This window comes from Halichoeres trimaculatus, unplaced genomic scaffold, assembly GCF_033239565.1.
Source record: "Halichoeres trimaculatus isolate MK-OKI-2021-1 unplaced genomic scaffold, fHalTri1.1 fHalTri1_scaffold_22, whole genome shotgun sequence".
Taxonomy (NCBI): Eukaryota; Metazoa; Chordata; class Actinopteri; order Labriformes; family Labridae; genus Halichoeres; species Halichoeres trimaculatus.
In genome coordinates, this window is record NW_027437200.1 from 6,116,123 (window position 1) to 6,128,572 (window position 12,450).

A 12,450-nucleotide genomic window follows, 5' to 3' on the forward strand; every position below is an offset into this window, starting at 1 on the left:
GTGGGTGATGAGCCAGAGCAAAAAAAACCTTTGTAATTTGTTTGTTGTCAAGAAAGTAAACATCTAAGTACTCCAGCCAATGAAACAAGCATTTGAAAAGACTTAGTCCTTGTATCTGCGACAGTATTTACATTGTATTTACATAGCTTCACTTTTTCCTCATTATGTTTATTACAGCCTCAGCCTCAAAATGGAATAATTCAGTTGTTTTCCTCAAAATTCTTTACACAAAACCTTAATTTTTTTTTTATTATAAAAAAATTAAGAAGAAATCACATGTTCACAAGTATTCACAGTCATAATCCAGGCTTAAGTGTTTGCCACTTAGACGCTTTAATTTATTGTTTGATAAAATCCCCACAGTATACTGCTCTTGCTTGAGCAGATTAACCTGAAACAAAAATTCTTTTCATTTATTTGAATGATATGACTCTTGTGTTTGTTGAAATGACAAACTCATGTTGATTTTAGACTTTAAAAATGAAAGACTGTAAAATCCCTGCTTCTGGATGAGGGTCAGCTCAGTCATCTCAAATATGTCATTGGCTACACTTACACTAGCATCAGATTACGTCTGAGAAAAGTCAGGGGTAATCGAAGGAGTTACCATTACATCTGATTTGAAACGCTCATGTGCCCAAGGGTGCTGATACCTGATTGGTTGATACTGCTTGGACAGCAAACATACCACAAAAAGCCCAACAACAACAACAACAACAGCAAACTAAAGCTCTTCCTGTGCTGAAATCCCAGCCTCTGACAACAGAGACATCATTTTTATGACAAAAATCAAACCAATGTTGTAGAAATAGAAATTCATCCACAATGGGCAAACAGTCTACACCAGCAGAAAGGGATAACTTTCTTTTTACAGACATAAATCATCCACGCCATCTGCCTAGACTGGATGGGCCAGTTAGAAGGAGCGATGAATAGAGACATACAAACAGAAATGATAAGCTGGCATATGCACATCAACAAAAATATCAACAGGAAAAAAAATCAGGATTATTTTTGATTTATTTATTATTTTTTGTGAAGCTGATGGTAAACCAAAGATTTAACTCAACTAATTGGCATCTGCCTTGGTTTTCTTCATGGCAGAGAGATTTACCAAGGCCTCGCCAGGAAGACACACTTTAACAAACATTTAATAGTCATTCCCTGAGCCAGGGGCCTGCTGTGGTACCATCTTCCCATACATTGAACTAAGCCCTAAAAGGTGGGACAAGTGCTCTCTTCAAAAAAGAGCCATAATTAAAAAGTTATTTTTCATGCTGGGATAAAGCCACGACTTAAAGGAGCGAAAACAAACAGAGCTTTATGCCTTCTCCAAATTAGCATTTTCACTTCTTCCACAGTACCTTAACTCTGTTTCTATTTCATTTCCATTAGTATGGATGAGGCAGAGAATAATGTGTGTGCATAAGCACGTGCACGTGTGAGGTATAGATAAATATTGACCTTTTCAGCTGGGGTTTCCAGCTGTAATAACAGGGAAATTGCTGGAAGCAAATGATGAACTGTCATCAGTGTGCAAATACACATAGGCTGTTTGTACTGGTGGACCAATTAGCATAAATGTTACAAAGGGTGAAAAGTATTTTAACTGTACAATGGAGTAATTTTCTTTTTTTTTAATTCTTAAGACATACTTTGAGTCACAATGGTTTAAAAGTTGCATAAGTTAAATGTAGGTGAATGTCTAGCTGAATGTTATTCAGAAAGAGGCTTCACTCTGAATATGTAATTCATTCTTATAGAGAAAAGCCTATTTTTGTTTATTTGCATTAAACATCATTCTGAAATTTTTACAAGAAATAGAGCCTGCAGTTTCCTGGAATTTTTTATATCAGACTGGGACTTGAGCACTGCTAGAATGTACTCTATGTGTTGTATGTAAATAGGTCGATATGAGGTCACTGAAAGGCTGATGTGATACAGCGTTGGAGGTTAACACAGGGTGATGAATGAGATGTGATGAGATGCACAGCAGCAGAGCTGGCCTGTGGGCCACTCAGCGGGGTGAAGGCTTAATTGTTAGAGCCCCATGGATCAAGGCAAAGGCCATGCTGATTGCATCTATGGAGCATGTGTGTGTGTGTGCATCTCTGTGTGTTGGTGGGTGTTTGTGTGTCCATGCAATCACTGTTGCGGTGCATCTGGAAAGCACTTACAGTGCTTCACTTGTAGCACATTTTGTTACATTACAGCCTCATTCCAAAATCAGAGAAATTCCTTTTTAGAGCCCAGGCCAAAAATGTCAAAGGCCCTTAAGGATTTTTTTTCTTTGTCAGCTTTACCCCCAAATAACATGCCTTCACCATACTCCAAAACTCAACAAATTTTGCACAACATTCAATCATAGCAAAAAAAAAAGTAAGAATCCAGTGTTTTTGTGCCAACAGGTGCTCCAGCACCCTCCCTAGGTGAGAAAAACACAGCCCCTCTTGCTACTTGTAGCTACATACTTGAGTCTGAGTCTTTATTTTTCACAACATGCTAAGACTTACAAACGTCTCTTACATCAATGTGAATTCTGAACAACAACAAAGTCAAAAATTTGAGTTTAATGTAAATGATGTGTGGGGTACATGCTCATACAAACCTGTCCCACAGTTTTTTCAGATCATCTTCAAATGTGTATACCAGGCACAATGATGATGGAAAGTTATTAGAATAGAATAGAACAGAATAGAATAGAATATACTTTATATATCCTGAGGGGACTGAACAGGCTCCTTCAGCAGACTGTTCAGTCTCTGTCTCTAGCGTTAGCTCTATTAGCCATGTCTGTGAATAGCATGATGCTACTGTGTCGTCACTTCTTAGCTCTCACCTCAGAACCATCACTTCGTCCTCACCTCCTTCTCCTCACCTTGTGGGGAAACATCTGGCCTTGCACCAGTTAGCATTGACATGCTACAGGCTGCTAACACCTGATTTCTCATGCAAACAATGCAGCCATTGATACATGTTGGATCTCCAGACAAACACAGGAGCTAAAAAAAGTACAAATATCACTGAAGACAAAACCAGTTAGTAAAGAATTATTTTTGTTGTGCAGTTGGAAAAAGTGATATTCACTTCTATAAACACCTTCAAACATTCTGTGAATCATCCACACTCTTCAAACATGTCAAAATCAAGGCCATGCGTAGTGTTAGAAAGCAGACCTCATCCGCACACATGGCTTCTTCTGAATGAGGCTAAACATGTGGTGGCAGGGACATGTCCCCGCTGGGCACATCAGGGGGACGGCCAACCTATCTTCAATTTTTTTTTTCTTTTTGATTTTCCATTGGTTTCTAATGGTGATAGAGCATTAATGCACTCCTTTCAACAGATCAATACAAGCTACCGCAGTCATCTCCAATGTGTTATTGAACACTGCATCCATCAAGTGTCTTAAATGGTGATTTAGAATGTGAGGAATTGTAATACAGGGGAAAAAGAAGCCAGGTTTTCAACATAGGTTGTTAATTCCCAGAGGAAAACCTCATCATATTTAAGACGATACCACCCTGAGTTTGATTGATGGATTAATGTTTGGTGTTTTCAGGTAGTATAACCCTGCTGCAGCACTTGGGCATGCCAGTCTTCCTTCTCCGTGTCTGTCAGTGTTTACTTAAATCAATTCCACTAAAATCAACAGTCAGCAGTGACATGCACAGAGCAGCAAAACACGCTTCATCCTCATGACTAATCTCTCAGTTGATCATTAGGAAACCAGAGGGTGGTGTCTCTGAGGGCATCCGGTGGGCGGTGTGCCAAACTGGAACACTCAACACAAGTTTGTGCCTAATCGTCTCATTGTTTCCGTTCTGCATGAAAGGATCAACAGCCATGCTAAGCTCCTCAGGGTACCAGCCCTCAGCTGCTCTCTGCCATCCTGCTTTGTCTTTGTTGTTGTTGTTTTGTTTGCAGAGCAGAGCCGATGGTTTCAATCGGCATTGTCAGGTGTTTTGATTTTGCTCACCTTTTCATTTTTGGTTTTGTAGTTCAGTGTTTGTCGTTGACAAAGTGTTGTTTTAATTGGAGTAAGAAAAGAATAGAGCCGTCTGTCAGCCTGTCAGTTAATCAGTGTTTATCGTCAGGAGTAATTTAAATCGTTTGTCTAGAGCTTACTTGTAGCATTGGTGGGTGGGGTGGTTTGATGCTATAATTAAATAAAAGTTGCAATGTCACAAAAGAAGGATGTTCAATCACACATGAAAGGCTTTTAATTTGAAGCAGCAGCGGTGGTGGCCAGAGGCTGTTTATTGTCACTCTAACACTGAAAATTAAACTCTGATTTGCCACCGTGGATCATCAGTGTGGCTGTTTAAAATCAATCACAGATAGCTGCAAACAGTAAGTGGGATCGCATCTTACACAGCCTGTGTACGCTTTGATTTCGAAGTTAAGAATCCTGATGTAAACCACAACAAATCTCAAAAAGAGAAGTGCAAACCCACTCTGCCGATGAACAACGCATGAAACTTCAACACTCTCTGACCCTAGCTCTGAAAAGATCAAGCACATTTGAATATTCCTCACATCTCTAAGTAATATATGCACACATGTTTCATCATTGCTGTACTTTTGGCCTTTCATTCTGCAGCTTTAAATTATGGCAGCAGCAAAATGAGGTTTGCACATATCCACCACATCCCTAATTTCCAAATTACATGTAGTATTCCCCAATGCAAACATACATATGCATATCCTTCCCTCCTAATTGAACAAACCTTCCTACATCATGCATTGAAAATGTACAACTTGAATTATACTGATCTTATTATAATGACCTCCAGTCAGAGGCTCATATAGAATAAAATGTTTTCCAAAATGAACACTCACTCTCCGGCCTCTGAGAAACTCCACAATTTCTTTATGAAAAACATAAATCTATATCTGCATCTATAGTTCTTTCTCTGAGGAGAATATGTATGATGTTATGGTCATGTGGTGAAAACCGATATAAAGAGAAAATTCCAACAGATAAAATGCCTCTATAGAGATGTGGAAGTGGCATTAAATCCCAAACAAACCATGGAAATAATCGTACTTTTATAAAACTAGTACAGTATTTGATCTCCATGTAACTCATACAGTATACCCCAACCAAGAACTGGAAACACAGCTTCTACAGGGCGATTGCAGTTTGCTCCTGTGGTGACATCGCGACAGGAGTGTTTTGCACTAGCATGCATGCAAAACGACTCCCCCGGTTTCTTGAGCATTCTGCTCTCCAATGATATTGGTTGTTTGTTTGTTTTGCTTTGGTGTTAATTAATTTAGATTTCTAGGCTAACAGAAAGATACGACTCCTGATCTAATTTTCGCAGCAGAATTCAACGCAAATATCTGAACTCTACCTTACCACTGCTGGACCAAAAAAAGAAAAAGAAACAAAATCAGAAACAAAATCAGTTGTTGCTTTTTATTCTTTAGCAACACACTGGGTGCTCATTGTGCTAATTTGTAGTGCTACTTTATCTGCATTAACCCTCTGTTGCATGAAACAATATAGCCTGTGCAGAGATATACTCTGTTTTATTTTTGTTCTTGTAAGATTTTTTGTCTATTTTTTTTTCCGCAAATATTCATTTATTTATTCATTTATTTATTCATTTAACTTTTTTAAAGGAAAAAAATATGTCCAATCTAGTGAACTATATGCACCTGGGTATTCAATATTAGTTAGTATGAACTTCATGTGAAAATTGTTTTTTAGTTATTTTTATTTTTTTAATGTGTGTTTTGTTTTTATTTAACTTCATTTATTTATATATTTTCTAATTTCATGAACAATTACTACTTTTTATGCTTTGCGTAACATTTTTTTTACACATTTTAACTTTGTGTTGGAAAACATACCAGGTGTTGCTTGATGTTCACTTCATAAGGCACACGGTTAATCATAATTAACTGCTTATTAGAAACAAACATTAAAAAAATAATAGAATAATTATATTGTTATTTATGTATTTATTTATCAATCTATTTATGTCTTATTTTAACCTCTATTTCTTTTAGAATAGAAGAACTGGCACATTTTACCAGCAGGAGCCCATGAAGGTGGCTGTCTGGCACATAGATATGAATAGGAAGATACAACACGGCCCTTTGAGCTGCCTGCCCACAGCGAGGCTAATGTAGTGGGGGCAAAGAGTCAGGGCATTCAATGGTTGTGGAACAACAAGGATGCCTGCACAGTGGACTGCATGTGGTTGCACACTACACCACACTGTTGAAACCAGGAAACTGGAAATAACCTTTTATTGTTAATTTTGACATGAAAATCATTTTATTTTATTCTGTTAGTTCTTTAACGGTAGCATTGCCCTGACTACGGTGGCCGCCATGTAAGTATGTCGCTTGGTGGGCGTCTACAGCACGCTGGCATATCTGGTCTTCTATATATCTACGGTCTGGTGGTCATCTTGGAGTCAGAAAAAAGTACATGAAGAATTAACCTCGATGGAGTGGAGCAGCAGAGAGCTGCATAGCATAGAGACTATTACATTTAAGAGAAAATGACTCCTTAACAGCTGTCCACCATTATGTACCAGAGGGTTTGATGATTGAGTTGAAGTTAAAAATAAAAGACAAGAGAGTTAAAACAACCCTGAAGTTTGAAAATACCACTTATAGCCGTGATATTGTAACTATGGCTGCAACGCTTCCAAATATGAACAAGTCTGCTGTCGGCAGATCGCCGTATCTTACAAACTCATTAAACCATGACATAAGAAAAATATGAAGTTGAAGACATAATGGGACTAGAATCAGCACAGCTGTGTCTGCATAATGAAAGAAAAAATGGCTAAGGAAAAAAAATGCTGAGAGTTGATGCGCAAATCAAGACTTGTGATATCACTCTCCTATTATTACTGCACATTAGATATGAACAATGTAGCTCCCATTTATTACCTGAAAGCAATACTTTGATATTGTTATATTCTTTCTGTGTGTGTTGCATTTTTGAATTTAATATCCTAGCTGCTGCCCTAACAGTACACTGATAATGAAAGTAAATAGGAAAACCTGATTTAAAGGTATACAGACATGCAGCTTATGTGTACTGAGAACAACAGCTCATTGGAGTTTCTTACCCGATGAGTCAGTGGGTGAGGTTTTCGATAAACTTTCCTCTCAGTATGGTTTCTAACAGTCACCAGCCTCGCCCCTGGGCGTACAAGCGGCAAATTGATGCATTGCTTTGTTATCATGGCATTCCCACCCAATCAGATGGTGGCATGGGCAACGAGGCTGGAGACTCTGCAGGGGCTGAATTTGTGACGTTTTTCACAAATGAATCCAAAACCTTACTTAAAGGTGTAGTCAGCTGTCTGGGAGAAAATGAGTGGAGAGGTTGTTGATTGTACCTTCATACCCCGTAGAAACTGCGTAGCTGACCAACATGGCGGAGGCTGGACCAGCGAACGCTCGAGGGTCAGTTCGCTATAATACGTGAAGCCGTATTTATTGCTTTAAAAGTAGTAGTAGTGTGACGAGTTTTAGTCATATTGTAGCAAAAGATATTATAATATTTAGATATATAAATATTTCCTGATCAAAGACGTGCGATGCTCCACAATAGAAAGGCCCAGGTTGTTGAGCTTGCCTTTGAAAGAGACTTGACCCGCAGATGTACTATGGATTGGGAGGACGCTGTCTAGCTGTTTTACAGGTATTTCTATCTTAAGCTCGCTACTTTTGTTCTTTGATTGTTGAATTGTGTTTGATGTTCACTCTAATCTTGGTGCGCTAAAGGCACACGGTTGTGTGCGCACCGCAGGGAGAGAAGAGAGAGAGAGGGACGTGGCTTTCATTGTGGTGCAGTGTCTCGTATATGTGAATTAGAACTTTAGACAGTGGTTATGAATCCAGTAATGAACAAGAATTTGTGCCACCTGCACTTGTCATAATGCCCCCTTGTTTCATTTTGTCTGACGCCCACTCTGGGTTAGCACACTGCTAAGCTGCAAAGCTAAGGTAACCCTGAGTCGTCAGACAGCAGTAGCCACAACTCGACTGCCACAATCATACTTGCCAACCTTGAGACCTCAGAATTCAGGAGATTTTCAAAAGGGGATTGGGGGGGTGTATATGGCCATAATTGATACCTTAAAAAACAGTACATTTTGGCAGATTAGACAATAAGATGAATGCCCGACGACTGTTACTGTTATGTGAAGCACCACAAAGCTAATCTTGCTAACCTGTCCAGCAGAAAGACGGCGACATCCACGTCCGTTTTCTGCTCTGTTAAATGGTGGAGTTCCCTCCACTGTCAGAAAGCACCACCAATGTTGACCCAGGTCTTCCCCCTATCATGGTCATAGACCTTCTTTTTCATTTTATGCTCTTTCGTTCTTTTTTTATTGGGCTGTTTTTCGGCCATTGCTACTGTTGGTATCACTCTGCTTTCTTACGCTAACTGCGCACGCTACGCAACACACTACTCCCCCTCCCCCCTCTGTCTAATTGCATGAGTATGATCCGCCCCCTGGGTGTGTGGGGGTGTACCCTGTTTTGGTGGCTTGGTTCAAGCCACAGTTTTTACCTGCTGTAATTCAGAGCCAAGGCTGTGTATTGAAACCAGACTTTTTTTCAACATGCTGTCAGTGATGATATCTTGTGGATAAAGAGGAGAAATACGGCGGTTTTGACAAATAGTGCAGATTAGACGATCGCTGACTACACCTTTAAGAGACAACAAGGATTAGCTGTTAACACCTGAAAATACTATTGCATGAGAACTCTAAAAAGATAAGACGGCATATAGTCATTGACAGATTATTAACAGTGCTCAAACCTTTCATGTTGCTGAGAGTAAGCCTGCCTCTGAGCACATGAGGCTCACTTATATGTTCATGTGTTTACCATCTGTTGATAAGCTATCAAAGGATATCCTGGATTTGTTACAGCTTTGTCATGATGTTGTTGGCTCTGCCCTCTTCTCTTAACTGTCTGCCTCATACACCACACAGTGGTTATGCTGTTATGCCGTGGCAGTGCTAACTCTGTTTGTTTGTGGTCATGTTGTGAGCAAAATAACAAACCAAAGCTTCCTCAAGAAGAACTAATGACCTGATAAGTTAGGCTGAATTATGCTTGCGTGTTGTGCAGTGAAGGAAAACCAAACCCTGCAGGTTGCTTGATGTTTTTATAATCTTTGAAAGAAGTTCTGCAAATCCTGAGGCTGGCCTCAGAACCACCTGCTCATAAGTGGGCATTGCACGCTAAACTTTTGTGGTGGGAGGAACACAACAAAGCCAGAGGCAAAGAGAAATGGTACGCCTGAGACAGGGGAAGGGAAAGAGGGGAAAGCATGTCGCCCCTGAAGGCCTCGGTCCCGTCTGTCACTGTGCCACAACGATTCGCCCTGTAACTGATCCATGGACACAGAGTCTGCAGGTCAACTGTGACAGCCTGCCTGGCTGCGTGTTTGTCTCTTATGTGGGTGTGGGTGCATCTGCATTCTGTCTCCCATGATGCCGCTGGCTGTCACTCTTCATCTTCTGATGCAGGCTGCAGAGTGTGTGTGTGTGTGTTTGTGTGTATAGGAAGTGTGTTTGTGGTCATTGGCCGCTAATGAAATGAGATGCAGGTAGAGACGTGGCGAAGGGCGTCGCAGGGTTACAGATGAGCAATATGTTGCCACAGCAACAGTCAATGAAACTTTACCCACGTGAGAGAGGCTTAGGGGGGAGTGAGAGACTCAGGATGAGGAGAGGGGAGAAACAGTTGCCATAGCGACCCGCCATTGCAGCTGCCTGTAAATTTCCCTCTCCCCTGCGTGAGTGTGTCTGCCTGACTGAAGCAGAAGTTTAAGCATCTATGCTGTGTAGTGAGTTTATAGTCTGTGTGTGTGTGTGTGTGTGTGTGTGTGTGTGTGTGTGTGTGTGTGTGTGTGTGTGTGTGTGTGTGTGTGTGTGTGTGTGTGTGTGTGTCTTCCATGTGAGACTCTTATTGCATGTTTCAGCAGGTATGTCTTAATCATTTATTTATTTATATAATCAGGTTTCAAAGGGAGCCAAATACCCTCCGTCTCACTTCCCCTTCCAACAGATGCTGTGATGGTTATTTATGTGGCTGTTCTGCACTACTGCTCTCTATATCCCCAAGCTACCACACAAACACACAAAACATGCACACACAGACGCCAACAGAGGCTGTCAGGGTGCCACGGCTCCAAGTCTCGTGTGCCATATGCTACTGTAGGCTCCTGGCAGGCAGGAGTATCTCTGCTCTCAGTCAGCAGGGGGACTGGTTCAGAGGCCAACAAGGATCCATCAGGGACCTTTCTGCCTCCACACACACACACAGGGCAATAGAAGCAGACTTGAGATTTAGAGGATACAGGTTTCTAACACAAATGGTTCCCTTGTCGTTTGTCATCACATTAAAAAGTTAATAAAATCGGACACTTGAGTTCAATAGTAAAAAAAATAAAAAATAAAGAGAGGTCTAAAAAGGGTTTGTAATTTGGATAAAAATACACAGAGAATTCCTTCAACAGCCTTGGTACCCCAGAATGAATTCCCCTAAAGTTTAGAGTTAAAAGTTGAAAATTAGTGTAAATATTAGAATGAGAGAAAACTTAAAAAAAAAAAAAACACAAGTTGTAAAAAGAACAGTTTCCACAATTTCTAAAATTTTTTACAAATTTGAAAACCATTGAGACAAAGTTGCTTTAATATATATATATATATATATATATATATATATATATATATATATATATATATATATATATATATATATATATATATATATATATATATACACAGATTTTTTTTAATTTTATGAAGTCTGAAATTTGCAAAAGGACAAAAACATTTCTTCAGTAAAAATTATAAAATAATAATAATAATAATAATAATAATAATAATAATAATAATAATAATAATTTAATAGAAAGGCAGATTTGTTAGCCAAAAAGGAGAAATCTAACAGAGATTAATTTAAGATTTGTTGAAAATTTTATCAAACCACAATTGAAACCAAAGGGGAAATTAGTTAAAAAATAAAAGTTGCAGGATTTTGATTTTAAAAAAGGAAACTGCAAATTTGTGAGAGAAAAAAAATTAAGGTAAACAAAAGCATATGTGTGGGGAAAAAAAATGCAAGATTGTGATATAAAAATACAAGTTTGTGAGGAAAAAAATGCAGATTAGAAGCAACAGTAAGGTTTAGTACATTCTAAAAATGCAAATTCTCAATGTTATTTTCTAAATTACTGACAAAATAAGAAACAAAAAGCCTTCGTTAAACCTTTTTTAATCTGATTAGCATTTTATTTTGGATAATCATCCTTCATAAAGTAATCATTTATGTCATTTATAATCCTGAACTAACATTTTTCATTTTGAGATGTTTATGGATTAGACCCATGCTTAATACAGGTACACCTTCTGACTTTGTGTGCATGTGGCATCAATACAATTTGTTTCCATGAAAACTAATTTCCAGTTTTCATTCCTCACTCTGCGCTACTTTTTTTCCAAGTACATCGTAACCTCAGTCTTTCAAACAAGAGACCACAATACCTCTCAGGTTCTGTAACTATCTCTCCCCAGTTCTTTTTTGCATTATTTTATTTTCCTACAATGACCAAAACATCCTGTCACATAACTCTAAAGTACGATGAAGGAGGAATTCCTTGCATTCACTTTGAAGAAAGTTGCAATCTTTTTACTCGTCAGACAGGAGTATTCGTTGGGTGGATAAGCAAACCACAAACCCAAACTTTGTCCCGTTTTCCAATGAAAACAATTTTCTCAAAGAACTTTTCAGCCATTTTCCATTTTTCCCCCTCCAGGCAAGATCCACTTACTACGTGTGCCAGTGCAAAAATGATACCATTCAAGAAAACTGTGCTTTCCAGAGATTTCCCTCCGGGGAATTGACCCAGAAATATGTTGATATAGCTGTCGCTGCAGCCTGGGCTGAGTTGCAATTTGCATTTATGGGAGTTCCAAGTTCTAAGGTGTGAAATAAAATGAGAGAATTATGGAAATTTCAAGCAGACATGATGTATGAAGAGCCATTGGCCTTTTATTATCTGCACACAGAATGTTTTCCCAGACTGTGCCTTTAGTCCTTGCAGGCTTTGCTTTAATATGGCTTCTCATGCAATACCTGAGCTTTTTTTCCTCACCTGAAAATTGCACTTTCAGTGTGTTTGTGATGTAGTCCCAGAGCACCTTTTTACCCAGTGTTTAAGCATCTCTTCTTAGCAACAGAGAGCTCTTTGGGGGTGAGCTTTGACACCTTAAGCTCTCCTAGCAGAGGAGATTGTGCACTTGTTGTTTGATCCACCGTTTGTACACGGCCAGTTTGGCCTGATCGCACGTCGGCCTTATTTTTGTGCTTTAATTGAGTTCCTTTCTCAGCAGAGGTGGGACCAGGTCGCAGGTAGTTTCTCATGTGGATGGTATCGTTATCAGTCAATCT

The 12,450-nt window shown here is 39.2% G+C and overlaps 1 protein-coding gene across 2 annotated transcripts in view; it reads left to right on the forward strand.

The window, feature by feature from the left end:
• nlgn2a (neuroligin 2a) overlaps nucleotides 1-12,450 on the forward strand; it is a 322,483-nt gene that overhangs the window by 206,146 nt on the left and 103,887 nt on the right. The gene's annotated exons all lie outside the window — the stretch shown is intronic.